This window comes from Mus caroli, chromosome 3, assembly GCF_900094665.2.
Source record: "Mus caroli chromosome 3, CAROLI_EIJ_v1.1, whole genome shotgun sequence".
NCBI classification, from domain to species: Eukaryota; Metazoa; Chordata; class Mammalia; order Rodentia; family Muridae; genus Mus; species Mus caroli.
In genome coordinates, this window is record NC_034572.1 from 4284745 (window position 1) to 4299416 (window position 14672).

The 14672-nt window shown below is 42.3% G+C and overlaps 1 pseudogene; it reads left to right on the forward strand.

Annotated features, from left to right (window-relative positions):
- Positions 1 to 7984: 7984 nt before the first annotated feature.
- Positions 7985 to 9142, forward strand: LOC110290997 (annotated as a pseudogene).
- Positions 9143 to 14672: the final 5530 nt, after the last annotated feature.

The following is a 14672-nucleotide window of genomic DNA, read 5'->3' on the forward strand; positions in this document are numbered from 1 at the left end:
GATCCCACTTTAGGCCTGTAACTGGACCTTCTTTTCCTCAGGCTCCTCTCCATTTTCATCCCTGTAATTCTCTCAGACAGGAAAAATTATGGGTCAGAGTTGTGACTGTAGGATGGCAACCCCATCCCTCACTTGATATCCTGTTTTCCTGCTGGAGGTGGGCTCTATAAGTGCAGGGCCGTGTGTGTTTGTGTGTGTGTGTGTGTGTGTGAGAGAGAGAGAGAGAGAGAGAGAGAGAGAGAGAGAGAGAGAGAGAGAGAGAGAGAGAGAGAGAGAGAGAGAGAGAGAGAGAGAGAGAGAGAGGAGAGTGGGAGAGAGCCCTTGTCCTGCCAGAGTTCTTGTGCTCTGGGCGGGAAGACACAGGAGGATTGTGCATGCTTTCCACACTGCCCCAGGTGGGCATCTGGCTGTGTTAAGCCACTGACCCCACACAGCAGGTGGTAGACAAGGGGCAGCCCCAGATACCAGGTTCTCAGTCTGGATACAGCAGAGGAGCAGAGAACAGAATAGGGGCCCGGGGCGGGGGGGGGGCACTCAGCCCCAGAGATAAAGAGAGGGCTGGGAGACAGGGGTGGGGGTGGGGGTGGGGCTGGCTGGTTCTCACACAGGCACAGTTCTTGGTCAGGTCTGGAAGGCCTTCTGGTAGGAGGTTAGATGTGGTTTATTAGGAGAAAGCCTATCCCCTCATTCAAGCACAGCGGGCCTTCATCAGCAGAGACAGTCTATGGTTTTAGAGCTTTATTGTAGAAAAGCAGGGGGAAAGAGAGAAGGTAGAAAGAGAGAGGGAGATGCCAGCCATGGCCACATGGAGAGAAAGGGGGAAGAGAGAGAGAAAGGAGGAAGGCTAGAGAATAAGAGAGGTAAAAGCTTAGAGAAGAAGAGGTGTGGCCAAGCAGCCCATCTTATAGTGGGCTAGACTATCTTGCTGTTGCTAGGTAACTGTAGGGAGGAGTCTAACCAGAATGCTAGACTTTGTGACTGATAGCCACAGGCCTCTCCTTTGGGGGCTGTGGGGGTGGTAACTTCGACAAGAGCCAGGGGTCCAGGAGACATGATTAAACACCTTCTGTCCCATATAGGTGGAAATTACCACCCACCAGATCCCAGTGAGGTTCAAGACCTAAGCTCAACTGGAGACCAGGCTGTCAGCCCATTTGCCCTACATATAACTTCCCTCTCCCTACTGTCATGTATTTCAAGGTCCCTCCCTTTGAGTCCTGAGAGTTTCTCACCTCCCAGGTGTCTAGTGCATTCTGGAGGGTCCCACCAACCTCCTATCTCTGAAGTTTGCCCGTTTCCATTCTTTTGACTGGCCCTCAGGGCTTCAGTCCTTTTCCCTCGCCCAATACCAGATCGGGTTCCCCTCTCCCTACCTCCAACTCCCTCCCCTCATACACTTTCCCTCCCAGACTCCTCCCTCCCTGCCCACTTGTCCCACTCAGGAGAGAGAACATAGCATTCTTCTCTCTCCCAAGTGGGACTAAGGCATCCTCACTTGGGCACTTCAGCTTGTTGACCTTTTTGAGTTCGGAGGACTGTGTCTTGGGTATTCTTTTTTCTTTTCTTTTTTTCTAATATCAATTTATTAGTGAATGCATACAATGCATGTCCTTTTGGGTCTGTGTTACCTCAGTAGGGTGATATTTTCTAGTTCCATTCATTTTGCCTACAAAACTCAGGATGTCCTTGTTCTTAATAGCTGAGTAGTACACCATTGTGTAAATGAACCACATTTTCTGTATCCATTCTTCTGTCATGGGACATCTGGGTCGTTTCCAGCTTCTGGCTATCACAAATAAGGCCGATATGAACATAGTGGAACATGTGACCCTGTGGCATGGTAGGGAATCTTTTAAGTATATTCTCAAGAGTTATCTAGCTGGGTTTTAAGGTAGATTTCCAATTTTCTGATGAACCTCCAGATTGATTTCCAGAGAAGTTGTAGCAGTTTACAATCTCACCAGCAATGGAGGCTTGTTCCCTTCAAAAGATACAACAGCTGAAAGAATCAGATGCAGATATTTGCACCCAACCAATGGACAGAAGCAGCTGATCCCTGTTGTTGAATTAAGGGAAGGCTGAAAGAAGCTGAGGAGAAGGTGGATCCTGTAGGAGGACAAGTAGCCTTAATTAATCTGGACCCCTGAGACCTCTCAAACATTGGACCACCAAACAGGCAGCACACACCAGCTGATATGAGGCCCCCAACACACATAAGGTAAAGGAATTCTGTGTCTATGTTCATCAGAGATGATGCACCTAATCTTCAAGAGACTGAAGGCCCCATATAGTTTAGAGGTCAGGTGGGGTTGGGGTTGGGACATCCAAGTGGAGACAGGTGGGTGGGGAGGAGGTATGGGATGTAGAACAGTCAGAGGGTGGATTGAGGTGGTGAGGGAATGAAATAAGGAGTGTAAAAAATAAATTAATTAATAAAAAAGAAAAAACTGATATAGTAATATGGTTTTGTTTATTTTATCTCAAAAGAAAAATCCATAATGAACTTTTTCAAGAATAAATATGTCTGATCTCTAAATTGCAATGTCTTAAAGCAAAGTAGTATTCAACAATTGTTTATAAACATCTGTATGAATGAATGGTTGGGGTTTTGGCAGTATGAGCTATAGTTAATTATTTCAGTGAATATTTATGAAGTACTCATATGCCACTTATTCTAAGTGCTGGCGATATATCCATGAACAAAGCAGGTAATAATCACCGCCCCATGGAGTTTATAAATTTCGCATCATAAAAGAGAGAAATTTATCAGCCACAGTGGAATGCCAATCAAATACCCCTTCAAGGAGTACACACCACAAATATCTGTTAATGAGAGAAAAAAAATAAACCTGCTGTATCCATAGGAGAAGTATTGAAAGCACTAAAGATGGGCAATTCCAGCACATTAGAGCCTCCCCAATGACTACTTGTTGTTCTGCAGTGTTTGTTTGTTTGTTTCTTGTTTGCTTTGTTTTTCCAGAAAGAACATGGTCAGTGTAGTCACAGATGATGCTGTCACCTGAGGATCTTTCTGTGAGTTTCTTTTCTGTTACCTTCAGAAATCAGTTCTGTGTTGTGGCTGATGACTCTCTCTACTTATGCTAATTTTTACTTTAGTTCTGCTACCCCCTTTGCACTTTAAGTCCCATCTTGGGTTGTTTTTGCTAAAGGCAAGGAGTCTAGATTTCCTCTATTCAATGCTTCAAACACAAAATGGGCTTTTACACTTAGCTGATTGCCCAACATGTTCTCAACACTGCACTGTCTCCACTTCCAGATCTTAAGAAGATCACAGAATGAAAGAAAAAAAAAGTGTTTCTTCGCCTAAAAGAAAGTCATCAGTGCCTCAGAAAACAGAGTACTGGTGTTGACTAGAGAAAACTCCACACATCTTTTCCAAATCCTACAATTGATTAAATCACTCTAGTAATCAGAAATAAGCTTTTGGTGATCATTTTTACCATATAAGTTGAACAACAGCACAAATCAGAGTTGTCGATGTTGTTGTTGGGGAGGAGAGACCCTTGGTCTTGCGAAGATTATATGCCCCAGTACAGAGAAATGCCAGGGCCAGGAAACAGGAGTGGGTGGGTTGGGGAGCAGGGCCGAGTGGACTGCATAGGGGAGTTTCGGGATAGCATTTGAAATGTAAATGAAGAAAATATCTGATTAAAAATTGTTTAAAAAAGCAAGAAAAGAAAGAAAGGAAAAAAAAAAAAAAAGATCCAAACTCAGGTTGTTATAGCTGTGCAACAAGTGTCCTTATTCACTGAGCTCTCTCTCAAGCTCTTGTTTTAGATTTTTTATTTTTTTAGATCATTTGTCATGTGCCTTTATGGCTCCAGAAAAGAAAAAGTAATAGTGTTCTCATGTCTGTGGCCCTAATAAAATAATTGCATAAATAGTAATAAGGAAAGGTAATATACACGTTTGATGATATTTGAAATGTTATATAGAAACCCATCATTTGCAAGATATCTTCAATGTCCTCAGTAGAACAACAGACCTCATTGAATTTAACTGTTTATTTGGAAAGACGTTGGCATGTGAAGACCCACCTTGTTGCATGTGTATTTGTTAGAGGACAGCTTTGGGAAGTGAGTTCTCTCATTCTGTTTTATGAGTACTCCAGGGATTGACTCTGGATAACCGAGCTCACAAGTCAAGTGCCTTTACCCAGAAAGCCAGTAACTTCATAGGCCAATAAGTTATTTTCATCATTTCTTCCCTTTTAGTGGTTCTAAGAAATTGGAAACACAGGTTCCATAATTCTTTGACAAAGTTGTAGTGATTTTGTGTTTGAAAATTTAGAATACTGGAACAAAAGGTAAGTTGTAGGCATAATGGTTTTGTTCACTGAGATTATTCTTATGCTATTCAAATGCTAATTTCTATCTTGCTCTCCTATCTTGTTGAAATCTAGACATGGCATTGAAATGCTTATTACAAATATCGCCAGCTTAAAGTTTGTGTAAACAATGTTTAAAATTTATTTTCAATCTTGTTAATAAAAGCTGATCAGCCAATAAATGGGCAAAAGAAATATAGGGCAGGACTTCCACTGGCTTTAGATTGGAAAAGAGGGAAGAGCAAGTGTAATTTAGCCATAAGGAGGGTGAGAGGAACATCACTGGAAAACATAGCTGAAGCTCAGAAAGTCAGACCAATACTAAAATGCCAGTATCTCAGGGATTTTGGCTGGGTGGTAACCTGATCAGCTTAAAGGACTAAAATACAGCCCAGGACCAATGACAGCCCAGGTAATATGTGTTAAAGCTTGATTAAATAAATCTAGTAGTCTCAGTCTCATTTATTTTGGGAGCTAGCTGTGGATAGAAAAAAGCTGGACATCTTTTAAAATTACTGTTACAGTAAGTAGCTAGGGAGATGGTGTGTCCAGTGTTGTTCTAATGACTCCAGTTGCTTGTTCCATCCCCCAGGGTAGACCTCAGGCATCACCATCTTCCTTTCTCCCCTCAGGCATCACCATCATCCTTTCTCCCCTCAGGCATCACCATCATCCTTTCTCCCGAACACAGAAAAGGCACAGGACTGCCTTCTTCCGTCATAATCAAACTTTCCATGAGTCAAACATTTATTCTTGCAAATGTCTTAGTTCTTTATATATACTATGGGATGCTTTTTAAATATTGTGTATGCATGAAATCCCTCTTTAAATGATGCTCTGGGCGATCAAATAGTCTTCAGTTCCTCCACATTTTTAGAAACACTAGAATACTCTGTATTCTATTGATGTCATATAGGTTTTCTCTTTCTGAATGGTTTCCTCTAAACTCAGTATATAGATCATAATTAAAATAAAGTTGAAGTTTTAGCTAGAGATATCTCATGTCCTCCAGCTATTCATAAAAACCTAAAGAGATCTTAAAATACTAATATCAAGAGATAAAACAGTTTCCTTACCTCAAGTGCTACCTCAACATTCTGGTTTGTGAGGGATTTTAATAAAGATATACCTTTTGCTTCACATTTGGAAAATTGCCTATTATTTTCCTCTGAAGTTTGCAGTCACATAACCAAAGAACTCACAGATCAGAATCATGAGGGAGGATCTTCTAACAGTATATCCAGAAATCTGAATATTTGATATGCTCCCTGCCTAGCTGGTTATCCATTTCATACAATAAGAACAAAAGAATACTAAACATACAAGGTGTTTATGCACTGATCTGCAGAACCTGTGAACTTACATGGCAGACAGTCAATTTTAGTTAGTTTGACTAGTTTGATTGCATTAAAAAGCAACTGGGCAGGGTTGTGGATATAGACTGGTTGATAGGAAGCTTGCATAGCCTGCAGGAAGCCATGGGTTTCATCCAGTGTATCTCACAAACCAGGTGTGTGGTGCATGCATGTAACCGGCACTCCAGAAATGGAAGTAGGGGGATCAAAAATTCAAAGTCACTCTCACCTTCAGAGAACATTTAAGAACAGCTATTTCAAAAACTAAAAAACCAAAAATAATACTAGAACATTAATAAGGCACATTTTGGTGTATGCCTGTGGGAACATTCAAAAGCAGATGAGAGAGTAGGTTGGACATCCCCCAGGCTGAACTCCCAAATTAAGTAAAATAGGAAAAAGGAAAAAGCCTGCTGAGTGCCAGGACCCCATCTCTGCTTCCTATTAAGCTAAGATGTAAGTAGTCTCACACTTCTCCTAGCCTGAAACACTGTCTCCAAGCCCCCACTTCCCACCATGAGCTGTTACTTCCAAGCCATGAGCCAAAATTAAGCCCAGGCCCCCCAGTAAGTTTCTCTTTCCAGGTATTTGACCACAACAAAAGTAATGAATATATGTGACATAGAGCTTTGCAGATGTGCTTGTGGATATTAAGGTGGGAAAGTGGACTGACTTAGCCAGGGTAGCCCAGTGTGACCACTTGAGCATTTAAATCTCAAAGAGAAAGGCAGCGGATTCAGAGAGAGAAACTTAATTTGGACAATGGAGATAGAGGTTAAGAGCCAGTGAAGTAAGAGAGAGAATGGATTTCTGCCCCTCCCTCCCCCACCCCGATTTCAGAAGGAATAGCTAATTATGCAGTTTTAGCCTGTGATGCCTACTCGGATCTCTGATTTGTAGAAATATGATATATGATATGATATAATATAATATAGATTTTTGAGGTCTTACGTTGGCAGTATTGAGAACCTACCCCCAAGACCCCTGGGAAAGCCTTAAAGTGTGACAGTTTGTGGAGTCTTGATGCAGCAACAACAGAAAACTGATCCGTTTTGTTATGTTTCCATGGGAAGGAAAGCCAGAAGGCATTAGATTTATCTACTCTTTCTTTGAGCATATAAACTTTAGCCCTATAAAGTAGTCTGGAGTATGTGGAACAAAAAATTACATTTGAAAATCATGAACTTTTTTTTTAAAGAAAATACACATATTTTCTGAGACTGTAATATAACATCATTTCTCTATTCCCTTTCCTCCCCCTAAGCTCTCCCACAAACCCACCTTGCTCTCTTCCAAATCCATGGATCTTTTTTCAAGTGTTGTCACATATGTGAGCAGAACAAGGACAAAAAGAATACTGAATTTTTAAAATTGTCTTGAGATGCTGCTATAGCAAGCAATGTCCCCCCTTTATTCACTGTTTTCAAAGCATGCATTCTTCTCATTGACTCAAAAAATCTCCAAAGAAGTTAGTAATCAGTGCTTTGAAATTATCTCATTAATGTGAACAATAAAATAAAATCTAAGAGTTAAGTTTCCAAGGCCAAAACTTAACAGTACCTTCATCTGCTTTATTTAAGCACTGGCTCTAGCTGTATTTTCACAGCTTGGAGGGGCTCTCTAACTCAAAGATAAGGTGCCCAACATGGGTTTCTAAATGTAGCATGCTGCCATGAGCCAACAATCTGAAACAAGACAATCCCTCAGTTGACTACAGTCAGGAGATCTGTGCTACAAATATATACAAATACAGTCTGAAAGGCAAAGATACTCCTAGTTTGCTGATAATAAACTAAACATGCTACTCCAGACTAGCATCATGCATTTAAGAATTCATTGTGCTCCTGGACTCCTCTGAGTAAGATTTGGATTGTGTGTAAAACTCTTATACCTATCCGGATCACTCAGCCAATGTAACCTCACCCTAAAAATGCTTGACAGAAGATACTCTTTTATTCAACACTGTTGCCAATATATCAGTTGAAAAGAAAAATAACTGTTTTTTGTTTTTTGTTTTTTTGTTTGTTTGTTTGTTTGTTTTTCTTTTCAGACTGTTCCTGAGGTGGAGAACAGTGCCTGCTCAGAGCAACTTCTGGACTTCAGGACTGGCAGGCTGGCTGGCCAAGTGGCTCCAACGAGGCCAGGGAGGCTGTGGGGTCCCAAGCAAAGCCAGCACAGCCTATGGCCCCAGTATAAAGCCAGACCCTCTGCTGTCCCCGAAGACTGCTTCCCTCGCATGCACTTGCGGCTGCGGAAGTGAAACTTTTGAGTTGAAGCTGCTGCCACCATCACCATCATGGATGAACAAGAAGCATTAGATTCAATCACGAAGGACCTGGTGGCTCCCCAGATGAGCTGACGTCTCCGGGTGTCTGGATATGAGACCACGAAGAACAAGGACACAGGTCACCCAAACAGGCAGAGTGATGTCAGAATCAAGTGTGAACACAATGGGGAGAGACAAATTATAGCATTCTGGCCTATAAAATATGAAGATGTGGTGCACAAGGTGATAAGAGTCTTTGGGCAGCCTCTTGATTTGCATTATATGGATAAAGAGCTCTCTATCCTGTTGAAAAACCAAGATGATCTCGGCAAAGCAATTGACATTTTGGATAGAAACTCAAGTATGAAAAGACTTAGGATACTACTGTTATCCCAAGACAGAAACCACACTAGTTCCTCTCCCTACCTGGAGTGCCCAGGCAGGAGTCTGCAGGGAATATAAGTACCCTAAGCCCCTGAGCCCACAAACAGGCACCTGTCCGCACCCAGAATCCTGGTCGAAGCTCTTTTCCCCCTGGTTGTGTACCTGAGCGAAAACTAACAGCACAATGCAGGCAGGGATCATATATGAGCATCAACAGTAAAGGTGAATTCATCCCAGAGGCCAGCAAACAGTGTATGTAGATCCCCTGAGCAGTGTCGAAAATTCCTTCTCAGCAAGCTGCCAATACTTGGACAGGTCAGCAGACAGCCCATTCTTCAGGAAATCACAAATGTCCTCAGCCCAGAGCTTCCCAGACAACAGAAAGAAATGCTCAGATCGGGAGACCCAGCTCTATGATAAAGTAGATAAAGGCAGAACTTATCCCAGGCGTTACCATGCGTCTGTGCGTCACAAAGACTACAATGATGTCAGAAGAACATTTGCCCGAATAGAATAAGACGACATCAAGGCAACCTATTCACTCTAGTGCCCTCAAATCGCTCCTTGCATACAAATGGTGAGAACATGGGTGTAGCTGTGCAATTCCTGGACTCCCATGGGCACCTATGGAGTACAGAGATGGAGAATGCCCTCTCTGTGCAGGAAAAGAATGTGGTTATCTCCAAAGAGATCAGCAAGGCCAGTTTCTGTGTGACAAGGTATACCAGGATGGGAAAGTTCTACTCACAAAAATATACCACTTCAGCTAATACTTTAATGATGAGGTAGATTATTTCACATTTGTCTCAAATTTCCTTTCCAAAAATAATGACTAGAGAATATTTTAGAGATATTTTTTAAGTATCTATACAGGAAAAGCATTGTGTATTTTAAATAAGTAGAAAATTGAGAAAATTACAAATCATCTTTATAAAACATAAGAATTTGTAAAACAATATTATAGGTGAATAATTTTAATAATACAGAGATCAAAACATTTGAGGAAGATGCCTATCAATCTTTAAAAATCTTTCAGGTAATATTTCTTGATGACTCAAGATATCCAAATTCTTGACAATTGTCCCCATAATTGTCCTAAAGTAGTTGAGATCTGCCAAAATGCAAATGCCACATGAGTAGTGTAAGACACTGGCTAGCCTTAACTTACTGGAGACCCCACCCCCACCCTGAATGAACAACACAGATCTAGGGATGGATGCAAAAGCAAGAGGAATTATATTGTTCCAATATGTTGGGGTCGTCCTGCACATGAAGGAGAGAGAGAATGACCAGGAGTCGCCCATTCAGTGAGTTTTTATACAGTTTTCAGAGCAGCAGCCATTAGGCACATGTGGTTGGAAGAACAGTGTAACTTTTAAACTGATTAGGCTTAAGGGAGTGAGGTGCCAAGGGCTTTCCTTGTCTTTAGGTGGCCCATAGTCAGTCTGCTCTGCGAAATGTATCTGCATACTCTGGGCCTCCCCCACCCACAGGTGGCTGATGGTTGGTCCTCCCTCCCCCGTGGTCTGAGGAATATAATTAATCCTCTCCCTTCTGGAGGGGAGGGGTGCCTAAGTGCTCCTTGACCTTTCTCTTCCAGTAGGGGAGGGGCCTGGCGGAATTTTCCAAAGTTTCTGAGCTGACCTCTTCAGTTAAATTCCAATAAGTAATTTTTAAGCATAAAACCTACTCAAAAAAATACAGCTTATAAAAAGTAAAAAAATTGATTTTGTTTACTTGCACAAAATTACGTGAATTTATAGTCACTTCCATATAAATAATAAAATATTACTATGAAGCATTAATAATGATCATTTTATTATCATATAATACTTCAGTAAGGAGCTATTTCTTTTTTCCAATAACTTATTTTTTCACTTTATACCCCTATCATAGCTCCCACTCCCATCTCTCTTCCCAGTTCCACCCTTGCAAATCCCTTCTTCCCATTGCCCGTTCCACTCTACCTTGGGAAATCTAATCCCAGCAGGACTGGGTACATCCTCCCCACTGGGGCCTAACCAGACAGTCAAGGTAAGGAGAGGGAGATCCAATGGCAGGGAACACAGACCACAATAGTCCCCTCAACACTTATTTAGGAACCCACATGAAAACCAAGCTGTTGTACATTTGCTACAAGTGTACAGGAGGGTCTAGGGCCAGCTCCTGCATGCTCCTGTTGGTTACCCAAGTTCTATAGGTTAGTTAATTCTCTAGGTCTTCTTGTGGTGTCCTTGACCCCTCAGGCTTATTCATTTCTACCCCCTACTCTTCTACAAGACTCTCCAAGCTCTGCCTGAAGTTTTGCTGTAGGTCTCAGTATCTGTCTTTATCTGTTGTTGGATAAAGCCTCTCAGCAGACAGTCAGGCTAGGTTCCTTTCTTCAAGCAAATAAAATAATCATAAGATCATTTTATTGGAGTGGTGGAATGTGAGAGGAAGCCTGCTTAGGTTGAGCTAAGGTTTGAAGCCCTGGGAACCCTGAAGGGATGGTAGGAACAGACAATACAATTTTAAGACAAGAGATCCTACACTACTGGCAACTGATCCCTGGGCACCAGCTCTTACTCATAGTAGTACATCTCACACATTTATCACCCAACAGGCCTACAAGTGGGAGGACCCTGATGGATCTACCCACCTCATATACCCCCTGGTAACTCAAGTAGCCACCAGTCTTCTAGTGAGAGATATCTTATAAGCTAAATAAGGTAAATACTACCTAGAGGTAGTATTTACCACCCAACCATAAAAAGACCACATCAAAATAGAGGACGTTACCTACAAAGAAAGCTATGTCCAAGGAGACCCTAAAAACTCTTCCAAATCACCCTCAATTCTAGGATCCACTATTAGATTTGATATTCTCTACCTTGGTTGGCTCTCCAGTGTAGCCGTCTGTGTCCCACAGTGGCCTCTATCAAGAGAGACGCTTAGAGCCCTTACACAGTTGGTAGAAGAACAGCTTCTGTTACAACACATCTGCCCCCTCCTGCAGTCCATGGAACACCCTGTGTCCACTATAACAAAAGAGCTCAAGGGGGTGGAGACAATTACAAGATTTTAGGGCAATTAACAAAACCTTGAGAGTCTGTTGGGGCCTGATCTTTATCTTGTCCCTGGGCCATTACTTATTTTACAATTATTATTTCTAACTCCTGCTTTTAAGAGATTTGTTTTTCTGTTCCCAGAGCATAGTTAAGAAATCTTGCTGTTGGAACCTTCCAGCCATGAGACCTTGTGGTTACAACCTTCTTTAAGATACCTTGTGGTTAGAACTTTCCTTTTACTCAACTGGTTGCTAAGCACTTTCCATCTACCTTGTCATGTACTTGAGCAATGAATTCCACTTTGTAATTGTGGTTTGCAGCTTTATAAGCTGAGTGTTTTTTTGTTTTTGTTTTTGTTTTTTTAAATAAATGAGGCTTAACAGATCTCAGTCTGGTCTCCTTCCTCATTCAATCCACTCTCACTCCTTTCCTTGAGACCCTTGTTTTTAGCCCTGTAGGTCGGGGCAAGAGTCTGGGAGTCGCCCCAAAGGGGGCTGTCCCACATCTCAGCCATCCCTGCCAATGACCCCCTATTAGCAATAAACATAAAAGTATGCTTTTTTCCTATCCCTCTCCACCCCTAAGACCTTAGGCATTCTCAGTACCTTCCATTAACAACTCTGGCCCATTCTAATGATACGAATGGACTGTAATCCCACAGGGAATGGCTAACAGTCCAACCATTTGTCTGGAGGCTGTAGCCACTGCATTAAAACATATTGCTTCTCCTGGCTTGCTCAGTTTGCTCTCTTATAGAACCCAAGGCTACCATCCTAGGAATGGCACTACCCACAATGGGCTAGGCCCTGCCCCCTTGATCACTATTTGAGAAAATGCCTTACAAATGGATCTCATGGAGGCATTTTTTCAACTGAGGCTCCTTTCTCTGTGATAACTCCAGATTTCGTCAAGTTGATACACAAAATCAGCTAGTACACAAGATCTCCCTTGCCTTAATACACCCCCTCAAACCTACCCTTTCCTTCCCTCAAAAATTAACTGTTGCCTCCCTCTAGAGTTTTTGGGTAACCATAATTGGCTTCGACCTGGATACCCCTTCCCACAAGCACCCTTCAACCCCTGTTTAACCTCCTAAAAGGAGAAAAAGGGCCCTCCTCCTTAAGAGCACTGTCCCCGGAAGCAATCCAAACTCTAAATTCTGCTAATGCATCTCTAAAAAATATGGCTTTTGCTAGGTATGACACAATAATTCCCATAGAGCCCCTTATCTTAAATTCCTCCCCTACACTTGTGGGAGCCCTTTACCAATCCCAGGGGGTGCTACACACCCCAATCGGTGGCACACTAGATTTTAAGTGAGATGGATGCACTTGCTAGTATGATTTGAAATGGCAGGGATAGAGTCCTACAAACCCTAGGAAAAGAACCTGAAATTCTTGTCACCCCTCTTCTCCCTCTCAAATATTCAGTGGCTAATCAAAAATCACTCCTACTTTGCTATCAGCTTACTAGGACTCCCAGGACAAACTGATGCCCATTATCCTGATGAAAAATGGGTCTCTTCCCTCCCTCTGTTGTGGTGGCTGCCCCTAAACTATTTTCACAAAAGCCCATAGTGGGATCCCCGTAATATTTACCAATGGGCAAGGAAAGAAACTGTAGAAGTAATATAGCACTCCCCTGAAGATAAACCCCCTATTCTCTGATTGAGAGAGCTATCCCATCACTTCCCCCAATATAAAGAATTACATGCCCCTTTAACAACTTTTTGGGTAGTGTATATGCTGTTGGTTTGCTCCCTTGGCAAACTAGATGCCAACCCACTTTCCCCTCTACTCATTACAGGTTTCCACTTTCTTACAGGAAAGAGCCCCCTCCACCTACATCCACCATGTCAGATCTCACAGTCCCCTGCCAGGGCCAATATCTGAGGGAAATGCACTCTCGAACAAAATCGTCTCAACAGGAACCTTCATAGCCTCCACTGAGCAAGCAGACCAATCATATACACAAAAATATAAAGGGATTTCATGCCTACTCCCCCTCCCCCTTGTTCAACTTCAAAGGATAATAAAAACATGCTCCTCTAGTGCAAATCTTATTACCACCTCAGCTTTACAAACAATGTGCTTCAATCCTGAGGCATCAAATGCAAAGCCTTATGGCAAATTGATGTCACTCACATTCCTCAATTGGATAGACAGAACTGTTGTTGTGACCATAGATACATACTCACATTTTATATGGGCTACAGCCCAAACAAGTGAAAACTCAAAGAAAGGTTAATCCACCATATGTTCTCCACCTTTACCATCGTGGTCATCATCCCTCAACAGATAAAAACTGATAATGGCCCTGCCTTCACTAGCTCTCAACTCAAAACTTCTTGCACACACTGGGAAGTTGCCCACCATACAGGGTTTCACCACAACCCTTAGGGCCAAGGAATAATAGAAAGAACACATCAAACCCTATTCCCAACTTTTAAAGCAAAAGGCAACCACTTACCCCCAATGTAAAATTAATGATGGCTCTGACTATACTAAACCATATTTAACATCTATATAAACTCTAAACACCCTCCTATCTCTGACTATTGGCACACATCCAAGTTAACTCCCCTGTCCTAGTATGATGGTGTAGTCTTTGGATGGAATTTGGAAGGGACCAGACCCTCTCTTTACAACCAAGAGGCTTGTGCTTTTTCACAACATGAGCCTGGTTCCTTCCAGAAATGTCTGATACCACCCCAACCAAACAAAAAGATGGCCCACCTCTCACTGGAAGATCAAGAGGAAGAAGAGGAGACAGAGGAATACCACATCCAGACAGACAGCAAGATCTACTGGAAGAATATTTGTGACCTGGTGACTGTTGTCATGTGCCCATCACAAGCTCCTTTCCCCTCTATTCTCTTGGCTGCTTTTGTAATTATTCATACTAACTCTGCTGCACAGCCTCCCTTAGCCTTCCCAACACCTACCACTGGGGTTCTTGATTAGGGAAACCTACAACAAATACAACAAAGTTATAGGAACTCAAGATTGCCCACTTGAAATATGTCAGACCAGGATTGAGATCCCCCTATACCCGGATTCTATCTCCACTACCCTCAGCCCTTTCCTCTACCTTCCTTGCTGAAACACAGGTAAATGTCTCCAGGAGGTCTCCACATACAAGGTTGCAGATATTAGACCTGCCAAATGGAATCTACCAGTTGAGGCACCACTATGCTCACCAACCTTAAAACTCTCTTTCAGCTTTCCATCAGCAATCCTTGGGATGAACATTGGCAAACTGGAGTTATG